This window comes from Cryptomeria japonica, chromosome 9, assembly GCF_030272615.1.
Source record: "Cryptomeria japonica chromosome 9, Sugi_1.0, whole genome shotgun sequence".
In the NCBI taxonomy this organism is placed as follows: Eukaryota; Viridiplantae; Streptophyta; class Pinopsida; order Cupressales; family Cupressaceae; genus Cryptomeria; species Cryptomeria japonica.
Window position 1 is genome coordinate 710,216,290 of NC_081413.1, and position 21,339 is coordinate 710,237,628.

Genomic DNA, 21,339 nt, shown 5'->3' on the forward strand with positions numbered 1-21,339 from the left:
GATGATAGACAATTTCTCTGTAGTAGATCTAGATGACACGGATGTCGTATTGGGCATTCAATGGATGGAGACCCTCGACCAGTACATATAGAGCTTCAAAAAGATGGGAGTTCTCATTCGAGGTGGACGGCAGGAAGGTGGTTCTCAGAGGAATGTCAAATGGTGGCCCGAGGGAGATTTCGACCAAACGAATGGAAGCCCTTTTCAGACATGTTGAATTCATTTGGGCAGCACATTGTTTGATCTCGACAGAACCTATGAGAGGGCAACAATCTCACTACCAAGATGAGGAGCTTTAGTTGGTGTTGGATAATCATAGCATGGTATTCACTGACATTCCACCTGGCATACCGCCACACCGTGGCTTTGAGAACATCATCGAGTTGGAGAAAGGAGCCAAAGCCATCATTACTACACCCTACCACTATCCTAAGAAGTTTAAGGATGAAATAGAGAAGACGATCCAGGAACTCCTTGACAAAGGATGGATCAGGCCCAACTTTAGTCCCTTCGCGTCGTTAGCAATTCTAGTAAAGAAGAAGGATGGATCCCTCCGGATGTGCATGGATTACCGTGCATTAAACAAAAAGAATATCAAGAATAAATACCCCATCCCCAGGATCGATGAGCTGTTGGATGAACTACACAGCGTAGTCTATTTCTCTAGAACTGATCCCCGCTCCGGCTACCACCAGATTCGCATGAGGGATCAATATGTGGAGAAGACAACCTTTTGTTGCCATTATGGACACTATGAGTTCTTGGTCATGTCATTTGGATTAATCAATGCTCCGGCCACTTTCCAGTCATGCATGAATCACATCTTCAACAAGCAATTACGTAAGTTCCGCTGGTGTTCTTTGACGACATACTCATCTATAGCAAAACGTGGGAGGAACATATGAGGCATTTGGAGGAAGTTCTAGGAATAATGGAGTCACAATCATTGTTTGCCAAGATGTCCAAATGTGAATTTGGAATGACAGAGATATTGTACTTGGGACACATCATTAGTGCTCATGAGGTTCAAGTATATCAACAGAAAATTCAGGCCAATCCTAGATTGGCCACTTCCCAAGACTCTCTCGGAGATGCATGGATTTCTTGGATTGTGCAGTTATTATAGAAGGTTCATGAAGGGATTTTCATAGATTTGTGCACCACTAACAGATCTGACGAAGAGAGGATCCTTCCATTGGGATGCACGGGCCCAACACACTTTTGATAAGTTGAAAGAAGCTATGAGTACGTGTCTGGTTCTGGCACTACCAGACTTCAATCACCCTTTCATCTTGGAGTGTGATGCCTCAAGTGAAGGAATTGGAGCAGTGATGCAAGACCGTCACCCCATCGCATTTGAGAGACGGAAGTTCTCAGGAGCAGAGTGATTGTACTCCATCTATGACAAGGAGATGCTCACCATCATGCACACACTGACGAAGTTTCGATAGTACCTCGTCGGGGAAAAGTTTGTTGTACTAACATACCACAACAGCCTGCAATATTTCTTGGAGCAAAGGGATTTGAAAAAATGACAACAGAAGTAGGTGAGCAAAATCCAGGTACTTGATTTTGACATTGAGTATGTGAAGGGAAAGAATAATATGGTGGTCGATGCTCTGTCAAGAAGGCCTGCCATATGTTCTCTATCCCAGATTTCAGCAGATTAGAAGGAACATTTGTTGGTTGAATATTCCAAGAATACATTCGAGCATGATTTGATGGATGGTCAAGTGCAAGATGACAGATACAAGGTGGTTGACGATATCATTTACTACAAGGATAAAATTTATTTGGTGCCCGAGTCCAAGATGAAGGAAAAAATTCTGAAAGAAATGCACGACTCACCCTCGGCCAGACACCTAGGATACATGAAAACCTACAGACAAATCCAAGAAAGGTTCTCTTGGAAGGGTCATGAGAATGATATCTTGCAGTACGTGCTAGAATGCTCCACCTGCCAATAGAACAAGTCTGATCACACCTTACATGTTGGATTGCTTCAGTTGTTGCCAATCCTCGACCAGAAGTGGGATAGTATCTCAATGGATTTCATTACTAGGCTTCCCAAGGTGCAAGGAAAGGATTGCATGTTCTTTGTGGTAGATCGTTTGACCAAGTATGCCCATTTATTTTCCATCTCCACTAGATACCAGGCATCTCAAGTGGTCAAGTTTTTCTTCTGGGAGGTATTTCACTTGCATGGTCTTCCGCGAAACATAGTGAGTGACAAGGATAGTTGCTTCCTAAACATCTTTTGGATGGAGTTATTTTGGTTGGCAGGAACTGAGTTGTCGCCAAGCACGAGCTACCATCTACAGATGAATGGACAGATGAAGATCATGAACAAGTGGTTGGAGGGTTATCTCAGGAACTATGTCTCAACACAACAGAAGGCATGGGTTTGTTGGTTACATTTGGGTGAGCACTGCTACAACACCACCTACCACATGTCGATAGGTATGGCACCTTTCAAAGAACTATATGGTTATGAACCTTCATCTTTTATGGATCTGGCATTAGGTGACAGTTGTGCACTAAGCGCCAAGGACCGGTTACAAGAGATTTTGGACATCCTGAGATCTCTCAAGGATAACTTATAGAGGGCTCAGAACTAGCAGAAGAGTATGCGAAATGACAATGGATTGAGAGGAGTTTTGAGGTTGGCGATCTAGTATACCTCCAGCTTCAACCATATAGAGAATCCTCCCAGAGGATATGTGGTAAGGAGAAGTTGAAGCTGCATTTCTATGGACCCTACAAAGTGGTTCGGAGGGTGGGCAAAGTTGCCTATGAGTTGTAACTTCCTGAGGGGAGTTAGATTCACAATTTTTTTCATGTGTCATGCCTCAAAAAGGTTGTCAGGCAATGTGTCATAGTGTCAAAGGATCTGCCACCCATCAACAAAGAAGGGAAATTAATTCTCGAACCGGTTGAGATCATCGACATTAGAGAGAAGAAGTTGAGGTCGTGCATGGTCAAGAAATTCCTTGTGCAATGGAAGGATCTTCCAATCGAGGATGCCACCTGGGAAGACGAGCAGATTCTGGAGCATCCAAGTCTGCAATTGCTTGAGGGCAAGCAATTCTCCAACAGGGAGGACTGTAATATCCCCGACATTATTAAATAATTTAATAATTGTGTGTATGGCCTCGAAAGTTAAATTTATTACATCTCGGGCCCTTTTTACTTTTGGCGATAACATTTATGGCCGTGTCGACTCTTTTTGTAATCCTTCGGGAAGTTTCCTCAAAGCCATATAAATGGCTGAGTTAGTCATTGTCATAGGTATGCGAATTTGATGTTTTCTCTGTGTGTGCAAATTCTAGTTAGAGTTCAGTCATCTGCCATTTCGGAGGTGGAAGATCCTCCCTACTTGGCATCTGTAGTTTCAGTGGGAGTAACTCCTCACCCTACTCTACTCTGCCCAAAGTCTAGATTTTATAATCTGAAGTGTTATCATTATTGAATCTGAATTTCTACTTGCCTAGTGTGTTCATTTTTGTGCCAAATCGTGTTAAATTGATTATATTGTTTGACATAATGCATATAACAGAACAATCTTTCACCGTGATTATTAGTCTGTACATAGAGAGCCAATTGACTATACGAAAGGCAAGGAGCGTACGGAGTGTTGGTCGTACGGTGGAGGAAGTGTTGGATATAGGGGAGGAAGTGTTGGTCGTACGGGAGGTTGTATTGGTCATATGGTGGATGGAGTGTCGTATGAGAGTCTGTGTTGGTTGTATGGTGGAGGGGGTGTTAGTCGTACATGTGGTTGTGTTGACTGTACGGTGGAAGCTTGTTACCGTATGGTACAATACATTGCAAAAAGAGATTCAATATCTTCATTGGTAAATTTTGAGCTATCCTAGCTATACATGATCTTGTATCTCTCTACTCTACTTCTACACAACAAAACCTTGCACCTCCCACTTTCTCTATTCTTATGAAACCAATCTAAAAATGTCCTCTTGAACTAGCCAACTCACTACCAACTAACTAGCCTCGTGACTATCTTTTCATTAACCTTGTAAGCTCCTATCCTCCATCAATCAAGTATAGATAGCATCTTTTGGCATCCCTAGAATTATCTTTCCAACTTATCTTGTTTGGAAGGTAGATAGTTTCCATAGGTGTTAATCACCATGCATGCAACCACCAAGACACTCAATAATCCTAAATTTCCACAATATTCAACATGGGAACTAAAAAAGGACAAAGATTTAAAATTGTAATAAATGAATAATGAGCCATCATAACACCTATATTAGGCACCAAAACAAAAAAATTAGTATACCACAATAAAGGAATTGAGCACTACCTAAGCCAACATCCAAATGAAAATAAAATGTTGCTTAAATAAGATTTCAATTTCGATAATCCCTCTAACTAAATGACTTCCAACTATTAATATATATGCCCCTAAACTAGCCTATAACTATCTTGAATACAAATAGTCAATGTTGTGTGCATCGTAATGACGTTTCAAACCTCCACCAAGATTCCATGGACCTAAATCTCAAATGTACACTCATTGTCCATTATTTTCAAAGATATGTGGTATTGTTGAAAGCAATATAAACCACCTTCAATGAGGATTTTAAGCAAAAGATTTACTTCTATTGGCATATAGCATGTTGAGTGAACACACATGTCACCTTCAAGGTCACTCATTGCAACCTTTAATTGACTTCTAATAGTGTATCGCATACATATAGTGACTTATGGCATTCTTTTAGCATGCATGTAATTACAATGTCTCAATTTCTATGGGAGTTTTTAAGCCACTTTCCAATATTTGGTGGGGTTTTGACTTTCTCATATTTTTGTACCTTGGTATCTTTCCCTCAAGTTTTACACAACTTAAACCCCTGCTTTGTCTTCCCCTTAGAATTTTAGATTTTTTCATTTTGGCATCCATTTTCCTTAATTTCTCTCAAGTCCTCAATCTCCATATTTCATACATTTGGACTTTCCTTTTCTAGCATGCCTTGCCTTCATCCATCATGCCCTACAACCCTACTACATGACCTCTTGTCTTCTATGGCCTTTCAATGTTTTGTTTCCCTGCTTGGTTCCCTCTAAATGAATTGGACATTTTGATCCTCAATCCTTGTGGTATCCAATATCTTTGAGTCCCAACTTCTACTATATTTTAGGGTCATATAAATTTTCATTTCTCAATCCTGCAGGGCACTTGGTATCTCATTCTCTTGACTCTCAATCCCTACACCTTCCTAGCAGAGGTTTCCCTAAATCCTAATCCCTAGTCCTTCCTATATCAAATATCACTAAATATTAATCCTTACTCCTTGCATCGAGTGTAAAATCATAATCCCACTCCCTCCACCAATTCTCTAAACCCATACCCCCATTAGGTGTCACTAAATCCTAATGCTCGTTCTTTCATGTATCAAGTACAGTCAAACTCCAAACATGAATCCTTGATACATTGGGTATCATCTAAATTTGATCTTTGATATCACATTGACTCCTCCCTCGAGCATGTAAACCTTTACCTCCCATTACATCTTGGCATCTAATTCCTTGAACCCCCAACATTGAACCATCAAAAAAATTGATGCTATTGTTCTAAGTGAAAGGCATTTAAATGGCATCTCGAATCTTGGATTCCTTATCCCTCTTTTAAACGCACCCTTCAACATGTGAATCCCTAGACCCCTAACACTTATTGCAAATACACTGTTTAACATATGAATCCTTGAACCCCAAGTCCATCTTACAAATGCACTCTTATATTAGTCTGACCAGAATATTAGTTATCTAGAATTTCTTCTTTATAGTGTGAACAAGGCACATTATCCATCTAGTTACAAGTTATGCCCTATTGGCACATGTTCACGTGTCGAGTTTGCTTAGGAGAATAAGAATCTTTCTAGAAGATATTAGTCGGCATGTGATCTTACCCTATCCATATCATGTCATAGAACCGAGACACTTGTCATGGTCTTGTCTGATCCTACCTCTTAACCTTTCCTACATAAATAAGGCCTCATGGGTACATTATGTAATTAATGGTATCAATACAATCAAATTTTGCATTCATTATTTCAAATATATGCATTCTTTTCCCCCTCTTGTAGAACAAGTTTTTGGTTGCGGGTGATCTTGGGAGCTTGAGTCCTCGAGTGACTAAACATATTATTAAAGCTTCAAACTTGTAAATCCCCTCATATTTTGAATTGATTTGTACGTGAGCTATTTCTATCTTAAAAAATATTGGTAGATCTTGAAATTTGAGTATTCTCTTCTCATACATCATATGATGACCTAAAGAATCAAAACAATTGATAAAAATACTAGATTTTTGGGGTTTTCTCTTTTTATATTTGTATTGAAGGTTAGTTATGGTGCATGTCGGTGCAAATATGAGTGCACCATTAAGTTTTAAAGTGTCCAAGAAAGTCATCTTTACCTTTTATTTTATCCAAATAAAAACTGTGAGGCTAGATCTATGAGGATTTAAAGTTAGGTAGAGGTTGTTAGATCCATTACGTAGCTAGAATTTTGGAGCATTTTGAATCAAAATAGACCAACAGAGGAAAAAGAGGGTGGCAAGAAACAGACCAATAGGCAAAAATGACACGCAAAATGAATGTTGTAGGAAGAAATAGGAGGAAAATTAGTCCCAAAGGGACTAGGACGGTGAAAAATAAAGCGTAAGAAAGCCCTATATTAGCAAATTTGGAATTTTACTATTCACTTTTACTACACAGGAGAGAGAAATTGAGAGAATTGGAAAGCTCTTTATTTTTGCATAGTGCATTCTAGAGTGTTAAGAGCAAAGGACAAGATGGTAGCTAGAGAGACCCCAAGGCACTGTGCAGACATGGTGGCGAGCGCGAGGCAGATTCGACAACCCGATCATCGAGTATGCTAAAAAAGTGAGACATTGCATTTAGTTTCCATGCATACATGTAGAAGGTGTAGAAAGAGCATTATTGTCGGTTCGTGAACCACTGGAATGCACACCAAAGTGGCGGGAACATGCGCTTGGTAGTGGGTTTGGGTTAGAATAGGTTAGATTAGGGGGGTTCGAGAATGTAATCATGTGGTAGTGGATTCGAATATTGAAGTAGCGAGAAAGCGTTCTCATGGTCATCGAGAGTGCAATTCCACGACTCGACAAGGGGAAGAAGGAACAACAAGGAGTTGGGGTCTACGAATCGTGTTCTCGCGTAGGTGGGTTCATGCATTGGGACAATGAGAATGCATTCTTGCAATCTAAGGACCAGTGGCGAGATTGAGGGAAGAAAAGAAGAAAGCGTGAGACAGGGAGCTAGGAAGAAAAAGAATAGATAGAGGAAAATGCTCTGACATGTTAGTTTTGCATGAATGTAGTGGCACGTGGATATCTTAGTCAGTCAAGAGAGGCGATCATTAGTTCTTCGGGTTGCATAGGGGTTTGGAGCCACATAGTGGTTGAGGATTGATGCTATAAAATTAGGAAACTTGGTGCAAATGCCACACATCAGGTTGCACATGACCATGCTAATAGCACTAGCGGAGAGGTGGAGGAGCGACACCTCGACCTTTCATCTGCTTATAGGAGAGATGATGGTAATTGGTGAGGATGTGTATTGCATCCTTAGATTTCCAATCAAGGGTGTCTGGGTGATTGCAGAGCAGGCACTATCAGATGATGTGATCCAGAGATTGGTGGGAGAAGGAGTGTAACTATGACATGAGCATTTATTGTTGGATCAAACATTGCAGCAGACACCTCCGAACAAGCGGATCTACTTTTTTGTGTTTGCACTGGTGAGAGGCTTCATTTTTCTAGACTGAGGCGATTGATCAGTTGTACTAGGATGATCCATATTTGCATAGATGTGGTGGACAAAGGTCGATCGATGTCCTGGGGCACACTAGTTTTGACAGAGTTGTATAAAGAGCTTCATGCAATATGCTACCATTGGAGCCAAATTTTTGAGTACATGACTCTACTCCAAGTATGGGCGTGGGAGCACATTGTGGTGATCGGACCAATAGGTAGGGTAGATCAAGCAACAAACCTACTAGTTGTATATAGTTATAGAGATGAGCTCCATTACGAGGAGACAAAGGACGTGGACCACTGGAGGGTCATTTTTGACAAATTGGATGCTACACACATCACATAGAATCCATATATGGGTTTAGCAGGATTGCCAAAGGATCAAAGGCACATCCCTTATATGATTACACCTATAAATATTATCTGAAGATAGAAGCTTGTTATAGAGAGATACAAACCTGATAGGGTTCAATGCCAGTTTGGTTTTGTACAAGATATACCAAAGGCTCCTCATAGATTTAGGAGGATTACCAGGGAGCAAGCCACAAATTTGTTAGGTCTCGGAGACAACTGAGAGGGGGGGTGAATAAGTTGTCTATTAATTTCAAACCAAATATAACTTAACCAAACTTAATGCATAATACCGGTAAACCAAACTTTATGTTGGTAAATAGTTTTGACAGTTAATTGTAATGCCGGTAAAGTTTAATGCATGAAAGAAAAAGACAAATAACATCCACAACACAAAACACAAATATTTGTACGTGAAAACCCTGTAAGGGGAAATTCACGATGGGAAACCTTACCCACAATCAGATGATACTACTGCAGATAGTATGTGTGTACAATATGGAGTCTGCACATGCAAAAAGGCCAACTGCCTAGAGCTCACTGCTCAATCACAAAATGGGAGTCACACTGACTACAATTGGATGGTTAAATCCAATGATAATGTACTGCTCAAAATAGCATCTTCATATGATGGATTCAATACCGGTTAAGCTCTGATTTGCCTTCTTCAAAACCTCCTTGAATCTTGAATAATGTCTACGTGTATAGCTCTGCTTATATTTGCATATACCTTATTATATTCCTCTTCCATGCTCACACTAATCTCACAAATGAGATCTTACATATATACCAAAACCTAAGACCAAATGTGTAGGTTGGCTCACTAAAGATTTTACAATAAAATCAATTATAAATGAATCAATATGTGATGCATCATGTTGGCTCAATGCATTTTCATTAATAATAAATCATCTTCATAACGTGTCGTGTTGATCTAGAATAGATAACGCTTGTCGGTCCATAACCTAGACCTATTTGCCAGTAACAACAAATATGCAAACCCGATTAGATCAATGACCAAATCACCAAAACAAAGTGTCCAAACAATGTCTTCAACATAACCAAGTAATCTTCAAGTCATCCTTAGTGTCGGTGAACAATATAACCTATCGGTGAACCAGATACCGGTGACTGTGCATAAGTCTCTTAACATGCCGATGAACAAAACCAAGAATCTCCAAGTGCTAATAAGTGTTGAGAAGTGTTGACATCAATGACAAAACCAGTGCAATACATCCAAAATACCAAAAAAAGTTTGGGCCACTTTTGGAGGATAAGCAGGGACAGGAGAGGATGCAGGGACAGGGGGGAATAGTGTTTAGGCTATGGATGGGGATGCACTAGCACCTACATAGGGACCCACATAGGGGCAGGGGTGGATCATATTGAGACAAGTGAGACCCCAACAACAAAGAAGGGAGGAGAGAGGAGAGGGGTCAGCAATGCCACCAAATTCAGTTGCACGGATCTAGTCCCTCCAAAAAGCCGTTGTTAGGGAAGAAAAGAGAGGTTGGATAGTTACAACTGAGAGAGACAACCTCCAACAAGAGAGGGACATAGTAGAGAAGGCTCAGGTACAAATCCAAGTACAGCAGGACAGGCTCATCCAGGAGAGAGACATAGCCATAGTTGCAAGGGATGTCCATGAGCATGCATGACTGCAGATAGAGGACATAGTTTCTTGATACAAGCGGGAGAGAGACAAGGCCCAACGTAGGGCAGGGAGCGGAGTTAAAGGGGAGGCAGTTTTGGCTAGCATGGTGGAGAGGCAGGTGGCAAAGATATGGGCTCTATCACATCAGGCAGATTAGTATCAAGCATAGTATAAGTGAGCCATCCCTTTAGAGCAGAGGGAGACCTATACAATGCCACCTAAAGCTAGAGGGTCCAACTCATCCCACAATGGAGGATCTATCAGGGGGATAGGGAGATCCAACCAGAGTACTGAAGGATCAAGTAGGAGGACTCATACACAGAGCAACAGGCAAAGCACAAGCTCAACATCAAAATCCACACAAGGATCCCAAGGGCTAGATTAGGGATAGGGACCCGCAAGACAAAGACCAACCTAGTCTCCCCGGAGCAGTTTGACACAACTCGGTGCATATGAGATGATTTTTTTGGTGTACCATATACAAAATTATTGATTCATACATTTCAGTAATTCTTGGCACCCCATTCTGTATTTGGTCACAAGTAGTGATCTTCGTTGTTTTATTGATGATTATTTAAAGAGATAAAGAATAAATAATATAAGCATAGAATATAAATAAGAGTTAGAAACTCCCTAAGATGCTCCCATTGTGATCTTTGATGTCTCTACCTTGTTCTTCTCCTCTCCGAGGTCTAAAATGCAATGCTTGAGTGTAACTCTCAGTTTTAGCATGTAGTCATGGATGCCAAATGAAGTATTGAATGGTTGAAAATGAACTCCTATTGCTATGCAAATGCACAAATAAAATTTCTATGAGAAAGCTAAATATTAGTATCTATGCCAATATAATAACAATGCTTAAAAAATGCTTCCTTCTTTGCTTGAGGATAAGGGTTCCTTTTATAGGCAAAATGTGCAATTGAAGGGTGAAGATTGATTTGGCTTAACAAGAGCTAGGATTGCATGAGGAGGGCTTGATCCTCAATCCATGTTTGCAACTTCCATCAATGCCATTGTAACAAATGGCATCATGAGAGAGGAGAGGAAAGAAGCATTAAATGCTTGAGAGGACATGAGGGTAACCTCATGTGGTTGAGTTATTGGATAAAGCTATTATCCAATGGGTAAATCAATGTTCAAGGGGTAAAGGGTAACCATGGTCAAAGTGTTGAATTCTTGAAGAGACTTGAGGGTTAAATGGATGGTTGAGTTAGAGGAAAAGTCTCTAACCAAGGGTCAAAGGTGGAATAGTTAGATAAAAGCATTTAAGGCTTAAGAAGACTTTGGGGGTTAACTTGTGGAAGGGAGAAAACTTTTAATGCTTTTGAGAAGTGACTCCTCCCTAATCCCCTAGTTTTAGGAATGTGCAAATGTTTAAAAGGGTATTAGGCTAAATTAGAAAGGATTAGAAGAATTTAGAAGAAGGGTTAGTGTGAAAGTGGGTTTTGTAGGAGAATGTAAGGGATGGATTTTAGGATTTTAATTGAAATGAAATTCATTTATTTCAATCAATTGTGCAACTTGCATTTGCAAGTGGATGAGGCTAAATAGGATTTTAAATAAATAATTCATTTATTTAAAATAGTGGTGCAACTTGCCTTTTTAGGAAAATGCAAGTGGATGGGGATTTAAATAAATATTCATTTATTTAAATGTGTGTGCAACTTTCCTTCTTAGGAAAATGCAAGTGGGGGAAGGATAAATGACATTTAAATAAATGTTTATTTATTTACAAGTGCATGCGAATTTTGGATTTATTTAAATAAATCTTAATTAATTTAAATGAGAAGAAGAGGGATATGATTAATTAAACAAATAGGTTTATTTATTTTACGAATAGTTAGAATACAACTAGTGAATTAAATTAAATAAATTATAAAAATCATTTAATTAAATAGAAAAGTATAAGCTAAGTGAATTAATTAAATGTGAATTTAATTAATAGATGAATGTTAGTAATATATATATATATATATATATATATATATATATATATATATATATATATATATATATATATATATGTTTGTGATGCATGATGTGATGTGTGTGCATAATGATTATACAATATGATGTGATTATGAGATGATATGTATGGCATGTGTTAACGCATTTGTGATGCAGGATGGGCTAGACACATGATGTTGATGATGGTTATTATGTATGTATGCACGATTGTAATTATGGATGTATGGATGCATATGATATGAATAATAGCATATCATTATTATGCAGGATGAGATGTAGAAATGTATATGCATTATGGACTAACCTATTGATGACGCAAGATGCAATGCATATGATTGATGCATATAAATGAGTAAATGAGATGTGATGCATGGATTATATAATAACCTAGTTGTGATCCAAGATGCAATGCAATGAAATGTAAATGCAACAGATGCAGGACTATGATGAGGATGAATGTAGAATGGTCTAGGGATTAGTTAGCAAGGATAGAAGGACAGACATAAGAACCAAGGGACATGCGCACATTCCTCGTTGTGGTCGACAATGGAAAGTAATCAGGCGAATGCAATGCAACGAAAAAAAATGCAGATGAAAAGATCATGGAGCGTGAACACCGATGGAATGGGTTGCTAATGTAGTGAGCACTTATTTTCATTTAGCATTGTATGTGATGCACCAAGGTATGAGGAACCAAGGTGAATTTCACAACCATTGCATGGATAGATGCATATAAATAGACACACCAGGTTAGTCTAATACCACTTAGAGTTATAAAGAACTCTGCAAGAAATGATGCCAGAAATAACACAAGCAAAAAGATATTCCCTAGTGTAACATGAGATAACCGAGACCTCATGAGGGTAAAACAAGGGACACATCGGGGAAACACACACAATAAAAACCAATACCACCAAGATCATACCCCTGGTTGTGTTACTCCAAGTGCACCATGATATAAAGGATCATGTCGACCAAGAGGAAACAAAACCAAGGAGCTTAAAAAAGGTAAACAAAGATAAAAAGGAATTAAAGCCAACATGAGTGTCTTAGATATCTTTTGCCAAAAGGATGATTGACAAATGATGAGTTGATGCTATCTGACTAGAGTCCAAGGATAAATCCTACACAGATGGGTGATGTGATGAGGGATCAATGAGACTAACCAACAAAAGGGACTTGATAAGATCATTATGACAAAGATACTCAAGGATAATTGTTGAAGAGCCAGTTGATAGGGTATGATCTCGAAGACATGACTGACACGCCTATGTATAATCAACACCTATACACAAGGCACAACTATGTAAATCTGACATGACAACCAAGAAGGAGACAAGGGGAAAATACAGGACCAGACCGACACTGCACAAAGAACCAAACACAAAATCTATTCACAAGCGACTATGGACAAGCGAAGCACAAGGTGGAATAGATGCATGTGAATCATGGATGAGGGGATTCAAGTAACATAAGATACGATGCTGAAAAAGATGGATGTGAAGGAGATGCAAAATGAAGGTGGATAACGACAAATATCCTGCCATAGAAGGTGAATGTGAAGAATCGAGGGGTAATGGAATTGCCTTTTACACACGACACCTATTTCTAGATATTCACCATATGTACATGCCTAAGACACCACTAGAAGTGGTTTTCACTAGTGGACGATTATTTTTTTTTACTATTTTTGCTATTTTTTCTTTTTTTCTTCTTTTTTTTTTTTGTATTTTTTCAATTTTTCAATTTTACAAATTTTGAACATGAGGTAGACTGCCACGAACTATGCATAGAATCACTTCAAATGCAGGATATTAAGGGGATCATTGAGGGGCTCCCCTTTTGGAGTAGACAATTGATAGGCCCCTAAACCATGATTGGCTATGACCACATATGAATCTAACCAAATAGATTCAAACTTTCCTTTCTTCTCCCTATCTTGTTGATTTTGTGGATTTTCTCTAAGGACCAGATTATCTACCTCAAACTTATGAGGGTGTACATTTTTTTATACTACCTTTTGAGCCAAGTCTGATAGATCTGCAGATGATCATATGCCTTATGATGTTGTTCATCAAGAAGATTGAGTTGAGCTAGTCTTGCCACTAAACTCTTTCAAGGATATACGCAATGATGGTAGTTCAACCTCAATTGGTAAGACCACTTTTGCACCATATACAAGGGAGTACAAAGTGGCTCTATTGGGAGTTTGAATCTTGGTGTGATAATCCCAAAGGGAAGGATTTAGATGGAGGTGCTAGTCACGACCAGTTTCATTGACAACCTTCTTGAGAATGCGGAGCAAGGTTTTGTTGGTTGCCTCGACCTAGTCATTTCCTTGGGGGTGATATGGAGTGGACCAATAGTGTTGGATATGAAATATGGAATAAAGATCATGCATGTGTTGGTTTTTAAAAGGGGTTTCATTATCAATAATGATGGTGAAATGGGTTCCATAGCAAAAAATGATATGATACAAGATAAATTTGGACACTTGTACACTAGTGGTAAGTGTGAGAGGGATAGCTTTGACTCACTTGGTGAAGTATTCAGTAGCTATAATGATAAATTTGTGTCCATTAGAGGAAGGATGATGGATCTTACCAATGAGGTCTAGGCCCCATGTAGAGAAAGGCCACAATGTTGTAATTGGCTGCAAATATTATGTTGGAATGTGGATCATATCTTTGTGTTGTTACCAAGGCACACACTTCTTGATGAATTCACGATAGTCATGTTCCATGGTGGGCCAAAAGTATCCCACACTTAAGAGTTGTTTGGCAGGAACATATCCACTTGTATGAGTGCCACAGATTCTGGTGTGCACTTCTTTCATCACAATTTAGCTTCATTCGAATCTAAACATCTAGTGAGGATGTCATGGTAGAATCTAAACATCTAGCTTTGTTTGAGTCAAACACAATGACATATGAGGTTTTAGCATTCATTTTGGGATATGTGGGGTGGAATGCTACCATATTTAAGGTATGTATAAATGTCATGATACTAGCATGATTGGGGACCAATGATGTTGTACAACATTTTCATGTGTGAGGTCTCAAATGCTAGTTGGATAAGGTACTCACTAGGGAATCATATTTAGGGCTATCGAACTCGATGTCGAGAAGAGAACCAACAATGGCCATTTCATTTTTTGTCTTGTTTTGAGCTCTAAGTATTTGATCAAATATGATGTTCTGAAAGTTTTTCTTGAGGTCATCGACCATTCTTTTTTATGGTAGGAGTTTATCATCCTTAGTTTGGTACTCACCATTCACCTACCTAATAACTAGTTGTGAGTCTCCATAAACAAGGATATGTGTGATGTTCCCCTGAATAGTCATCTTTAGACTAGTTATGGGCCCTTTATATTTAATAATATTATTGGTACATGAGAAACATATCTTGAATGATTTGGGAATAAGATCCCCTTGAGGATTAACAAACGGGAAACTTGTTCCTAATCCTTTTTGTGTATGAGAACCATCAAAATAGAGTTTCCATGGGGGTCGTGTTGTGACCGTGCAGACATATTCATTCAGGAATTTTGTGACCAATGGGTAAGCATCGATTAAGGGTGTTTCCACCCATTGGTTTGCATTGACCTATCCTTTGATGACCTTTCTATATACATAATAGAGATCAAATTCACTTAGCAACATGACCCACTTAGCCATACGACCAATAAGGGTTGTCTTTGATAACAAGTATTTTAGGGGATCAATCTTGCAGATGAGCTTGACCGTGTGACTTAACATGTGGTGTTGAAGCTTGTGTAAACAAAAGACAAAAATTGAACATGATTTTTCCATAGGAGAATAATTAAGCTCATATCCCACTAAGGTTCGACTAATGTACTAAATGACTCACTCTTTCCCTTGGTCATCAAGTTGGGCAAGAAGTGCCCCTACTGTAATTGGGGTAATTAAGATGTATAGAAGAAAAGGTTGACTTGGGATAGGTGGCATTAGGACTAAAAGATGAGCTAGATATTCCTTTACCTTAGCGAATTCTCGTTGTCATTGGGTATCCCACTTAAACTCTACACCTTTTCTGAGGATATGAGTGAATGACTGACATTTATCTAAAAGTTGAGAAATGAAGCACCTAATGAACTTTAAATTTCCTTGGAGACTTCACAAATTCTTCAGTGTACTGGGGGGGAGACATCTCTAAGATTGCTTTGACTTTCCTAGGATCAACCTCGATGCCACATCTAGAAACAATGAATCCTATGATTTTACCTGATGTAACTCCAAACACACACTTTTTTGGCATTTTGGTGCAACTTATACTTAGCTAGGCATTCAAATATATGTTCAAGGATGGTTGGATACTTTACTCTTGTCTTTGATTTACCCAGTATGTCAACTGTATAATCCTCCAATATTTTATGCATAAGGTCATGAAAAATCACTATCATGGCGTGTTGATAGGCGGCGTCTGCATTCTTGAGATCAAAGGGCATGACTCGATAAAATAATGTTCTCCATGGAGTGGTAAACATTATCTTATGTTGATCTTACTTTGCGAACTTGCTTTGATTATACTCGAAAAAACCATCTACGAAAGAAACAATTTCAAGTCCCGTTGTTAAATCAATGAGGATGTCGATGTTGGGAAGTGGAAAATCATTCTTGGGACATGTTTTGTTGAGGTTTTTGAAGTTTGTACACACTCTAATAGCCTCATAAGGTTTGAAACATGTACCATAATGGATATCCAGACTATGCAATCAATTGGTTTGATGAACTTGACTTCTAGTAATTTTTCTAATTCTCTTTTGACCAATAGTGCAATTCTAGGATGCATCTTTTGGATTTTTTGTTTAACAAGTTTGGCATTTGGATCCATAACCAAGTGGTGTACTGCCAGTTTAAAAGAAAGATTAGGCATGTCTGCATAGGAGTATGTGAATTTGATGGGCCACATGTGAAGAATCTAGGAGAAAAATTGGAACTCGTCATCAGATAGGGAAGCAAACACATAAGTGATATGTGGGTCATTAGTAGTACCTAAATTTATTTCTTTGGTCTCAAATATGAGAATTGGTGATCTATGAGGAGTATGTGTGTCAATGAGGGTAAGAGGGGAGTCCTCATCCTCTGACAGCTCAGGGGTGAACTCACAATAATGGTTCCCACTTTTTTGCCACTTTTGACACTGAGATGAACAATTTTAAAATAATCTTCAACTTCCGACAACTATAACTTTTAAACTATTAAGTTTTTGAAGATGATGTAAATAAGTGATTTGTAACATTTTGTCTGTAGATTCTATATATATTTTTTTCAAATTTTTTTGAAGGATTTTTAAAAAAAAATTCCATCTCCCTCGAAAAGTAGTTTTTTACAACAAACTACATTTTTTAAGAGTGATGTGCCTCCCAAAATGCATAACTTTTTTTCTATAAATGATAAAAACTCAATTCTTTCAAATTTTGGTTTGTAACATCAATATCCAAGGCTTGCAGTTGGTTTGATAGTGATATGTTCAATATTTTTCATTTTATTAAGTTTTGAAGTCCGACTAGTCATAATTCAGACATAGGTTTACGTTTGAACACATAACTTATTCTATATGTATCGAAATTCAATTTTATTTTTTTTGTTAGAAAGAAGACATCAATACCCAGGGCTTAGATATTTTTCAGAATTTTTTTGAATTAATTTCCTATTTTTTCCAATGCGTTGAACAGAGAAGTTCATGTTCAGTGAAAAACCTATATTTGGTAAAATTAAAAAAACAAGTTCATACTAAACTCAATATGTAATAAAATTATATTCATTGGAAAGATTGCTTCGAGGACTATAATACTACATTTTGGGTTGTCAAGATCATTCCATTTAAGCCTTCAACCAGAGGTTTCAAGGCCAAAAATCTGCAAAAAAATGTAGAAATCTTCAGAGTAGTGTTAAAAAAGGGGTTCGAACGAAGGGGGGTTCGAGCGTACCCCCCATTTTTAGGGGGGTTCGAATGAAGGGGGGTTCAATCGAACCCCCGTGCTATAACTAAAAAATGACATAAAAGGGCATTAAAGGTGCTTTGCTTGAAAGATGGGGTTCGAGCGAAGTGGGGTCTTCGCTTGAACCCCAAAGGGTATTCCGTTCGAACACCCCCACTTCGCTCGAACCCCCCGTAAACAAAATTTTCCACTTTCGTCGATTTCCTTCGTTGGCAAAAGTGGGAACTAGCTTTGTGAGTTCACCCTCAGAGTGGTTTTCACTAGAAGATACACCCTTTATTTTTACTATTTTACGATCCATAGGTGCCTTAGAAAGGTTTTCACCATTAGACTCTTGATCTTTTAATTCTTTTTCACTTTTGCAGTTAAGGATATCCTCTTTGCCGAAGCAGCCTTGAATATCTAGCTTGTACACTATGTTATGCTCAAGATGATAGTATGACACACACTTGGTTGCCCCCACAAATTGAAGGAGCGTTGTGTCATTTTGGAATGTTTTGAAAGGTGTGCAATAGTTTGGGCCCAATCAATGAGTTCAGGGTGGTGAAGTGGGAGGTCAATTAGGAGCACAAATGTGTGAAAGAAGGTGGATGTGCCAAAGGTCGAGGAGCTATCTATATTGTCATACACTTGTTTTAAAACCTCCTCAAGCATGTCTTTGCTATGGATCAATTTTTTTTTGTTGTTTTCAAAAGTGCTTGCCAAAGTCAAGGCTTCATGAGAGGGATGTCCAAAACCAAGCCCTTGATGGCGAATATTAGGAGTTGGATCAATAGGTCTCTTGATTCTATTTTCTTCTTGTCCTAGTACTCCACCTTGATAATCCTATTTATTAGTAGCCAATTTGTGAGCTATGAGATATTTCTCTTTGAAATGATTGAGGTGGGTATCAGTATCATGAAGACATCTCCGAAGAGACATTAGTTAATATCTCCTTCTATAACCTTGTGGTTGAGTTCACCATGGGATTGGAATGTGGTGGAGCCATATTTTTGGACCACAAGTTCTTTCTCCTTTTATTCTTTAGTGGGCTTCCCATGAGCATGTGGATCTAGAGGTAGAGAACCCATAGTGAAAGTTCCTTGTAGGGCATATTCATCATAACCAGTGTCGTTGATCTTGACTTGGGAGAAGGTAGATGAGATAAAAGTCTTCTCTTTGGCTATGGTGAATATGGTATTAGGGTTAACATGTAGGATGATGAGGTGGCTTAAGAGGTTCCAATGTTGATACGCGGGCAATGGTGTGAATATGGCAAGGAAGCTTCAAGAGCACAATATTGCTCGAATGGTTGAGCATCACCATGAATCATGATTTCACAACCTTGATATCGGAACTTGAGGCACTGATGGTAAGTGAAAGGGATGACTTGCATGGCATGGATCTATGGGTGACCAAGGAGGATGTTGAATGGTAAGTCAAGATCAATGATGTGACATAATAAGCTCTATGTCATTGGGCCCACTTGGATAGGGAGATTAATCCTTCCCATTGAGATTCTCTTAGTATTATCATATTCCTTGATGGTGATAAATTGATTATGCATATCTGTGATAGTGTACCCCACTTGAGTAAAAAACTTAAACGTACAAAGATTTAGGGCATAACCATTATTGATCAGAACTCACTTTACCTTATAGCGTTTGACAATGGCTTCGATATTAAGTGGACCGCATGATTGGGATCAAGGACCATGGCGCCAGATTCCGTGAAGATAAGGTGATAAGTGGATGATAAGTGAGTTACCATAGCCTGGAATTGCGTAAGATCTATATTATTGGGAACATAGGCTTCTTGCAATGTCTAGGTGAGGATTTATTGATGAGTAGGCAAGTCCTTAAGTAAGTCCAGGATGGAGATCTGTGTACGATTTTTCTCTAAATGATCAAGAATGTTGTATTGCATAGACATGGATGTTGAGGGTGTAGTAGGAGTTGGGGCCCCAAGGACTATCATATGATCTCTCCTAGTGGTTACCGCACATAGAGTATCAACTCCCTTGACTCGAATCATGTTGACATGATCCTCCACATGAGTAATGCAACTTATTGTACTACCATAATCGAATGGTACATTATTGTAGTTGATGTTGTTGGTAGTATGATACTGACCAACATTAGATGTACTAGCTTCCTTGTGATGCTTGGGAAGAGCATTATTATACATACTTAGGTTAGCATTAGGTGAATTTCCTGTGATAGGGTCAACAACGATTTTACCCTAACCAATAAGGTCCTGGACTAGATGTTTGAGTTTCATGCATTTGTTTGTATCATGACCCTTAATACGATGATAGGTGAAATATTTGTTATCCTTATACCAGTCAAGATTAGGCTTGGACTCATCAATATTTTGCATTTATGGGTATACAACCATGTTATGTTGCTCCATGCATTCGAAAATCATATCTAACAATTCTTTCATGGGCATGAAATGATGTCGCAGGTTGTTGTGGCCCATCTGGCAAGGAGGAGCTTGAGACATGGTGATTGCATTTGACCTATTAGCGTGCACATTTTATGTTTGTGCTTGTGGATGTTGATAAGCCCGAGGTGGCAGATTAACATGGATCGTCACTGAAAGATTGACATACAATTGCTATGGGGGATTAGCATATGTCTGCGGGGGTGGTGGCTTTGCAACCACAATCATTTGCACTGTCTTAGAATTAGTGACCCCATCGCCTACAATGTTCTTATTCTTGTTCCAATACCTTTATTTATCATTACTAGGCTTGTCAGAATACTCCTTGAGAGTTTGATGATTCCTTCACTGATCAAAGCCTTTTCTACCGATGACCCTTTAGACATGATATCTTTAAATGTGTTGGCACAATTTAATCGTATGTGATATGCAAGCTTTGGGTGAAGATTACTGATGAATATTGGGACCAATTGAGTGTCAGACACTATACATGAGAGGCAACCGATGAGAGATCTCCATCTTTGAATGTAGTCTAAGAGAATTTCACCTCCTTTCTGTTTGATCTGATAGAGGTCGAGCATGGAGATGTCATTCTCTATGTTATAATGGTAGTGCGCCACAAATCTCTCAGATAAGTCCACAAGTGTCGTGACAGTGTCAAATGGAAATTTAGAAAACCACTCTAAAGAGGGTTTGCTAAAACTTTTGGGAAAAAAACACATGAGATAATTATCAAACCATGCCACCTCTTGGCAAGCCATATAAAATTATTTGATGTGATGGCGCTTGTCACCCTTCCCCTTGTATTTATCAAATTTTGGTGTTTCAAAGTGTTTGGGGAAGGCATTGTCGTTATTGACTTGTTGAATGGGTAGGGGAAAAGCTCATCAAATTTTAAAACTCGCTTGGAGTTGTTATCTTGTTATTTTTTGAGAGTTGCCTTCATTTCTTCCCATTTAGTATTGACCGAAAATGAATCAAGAGATGGTGTAGCAAACTGATAATGTGGTACTTGATATGCCACTTGATGTGAATGGATATAATTTGATTGATTGATTATTGTATTTGATATCTTAGCACGTTCTAATAGATAAAGACATTTTGCTAGACAAGCGATAATTGTTGATATTGGGGTGGTTGTGAGTTTATCGCAACATTCTATTGTGGATTGATGAA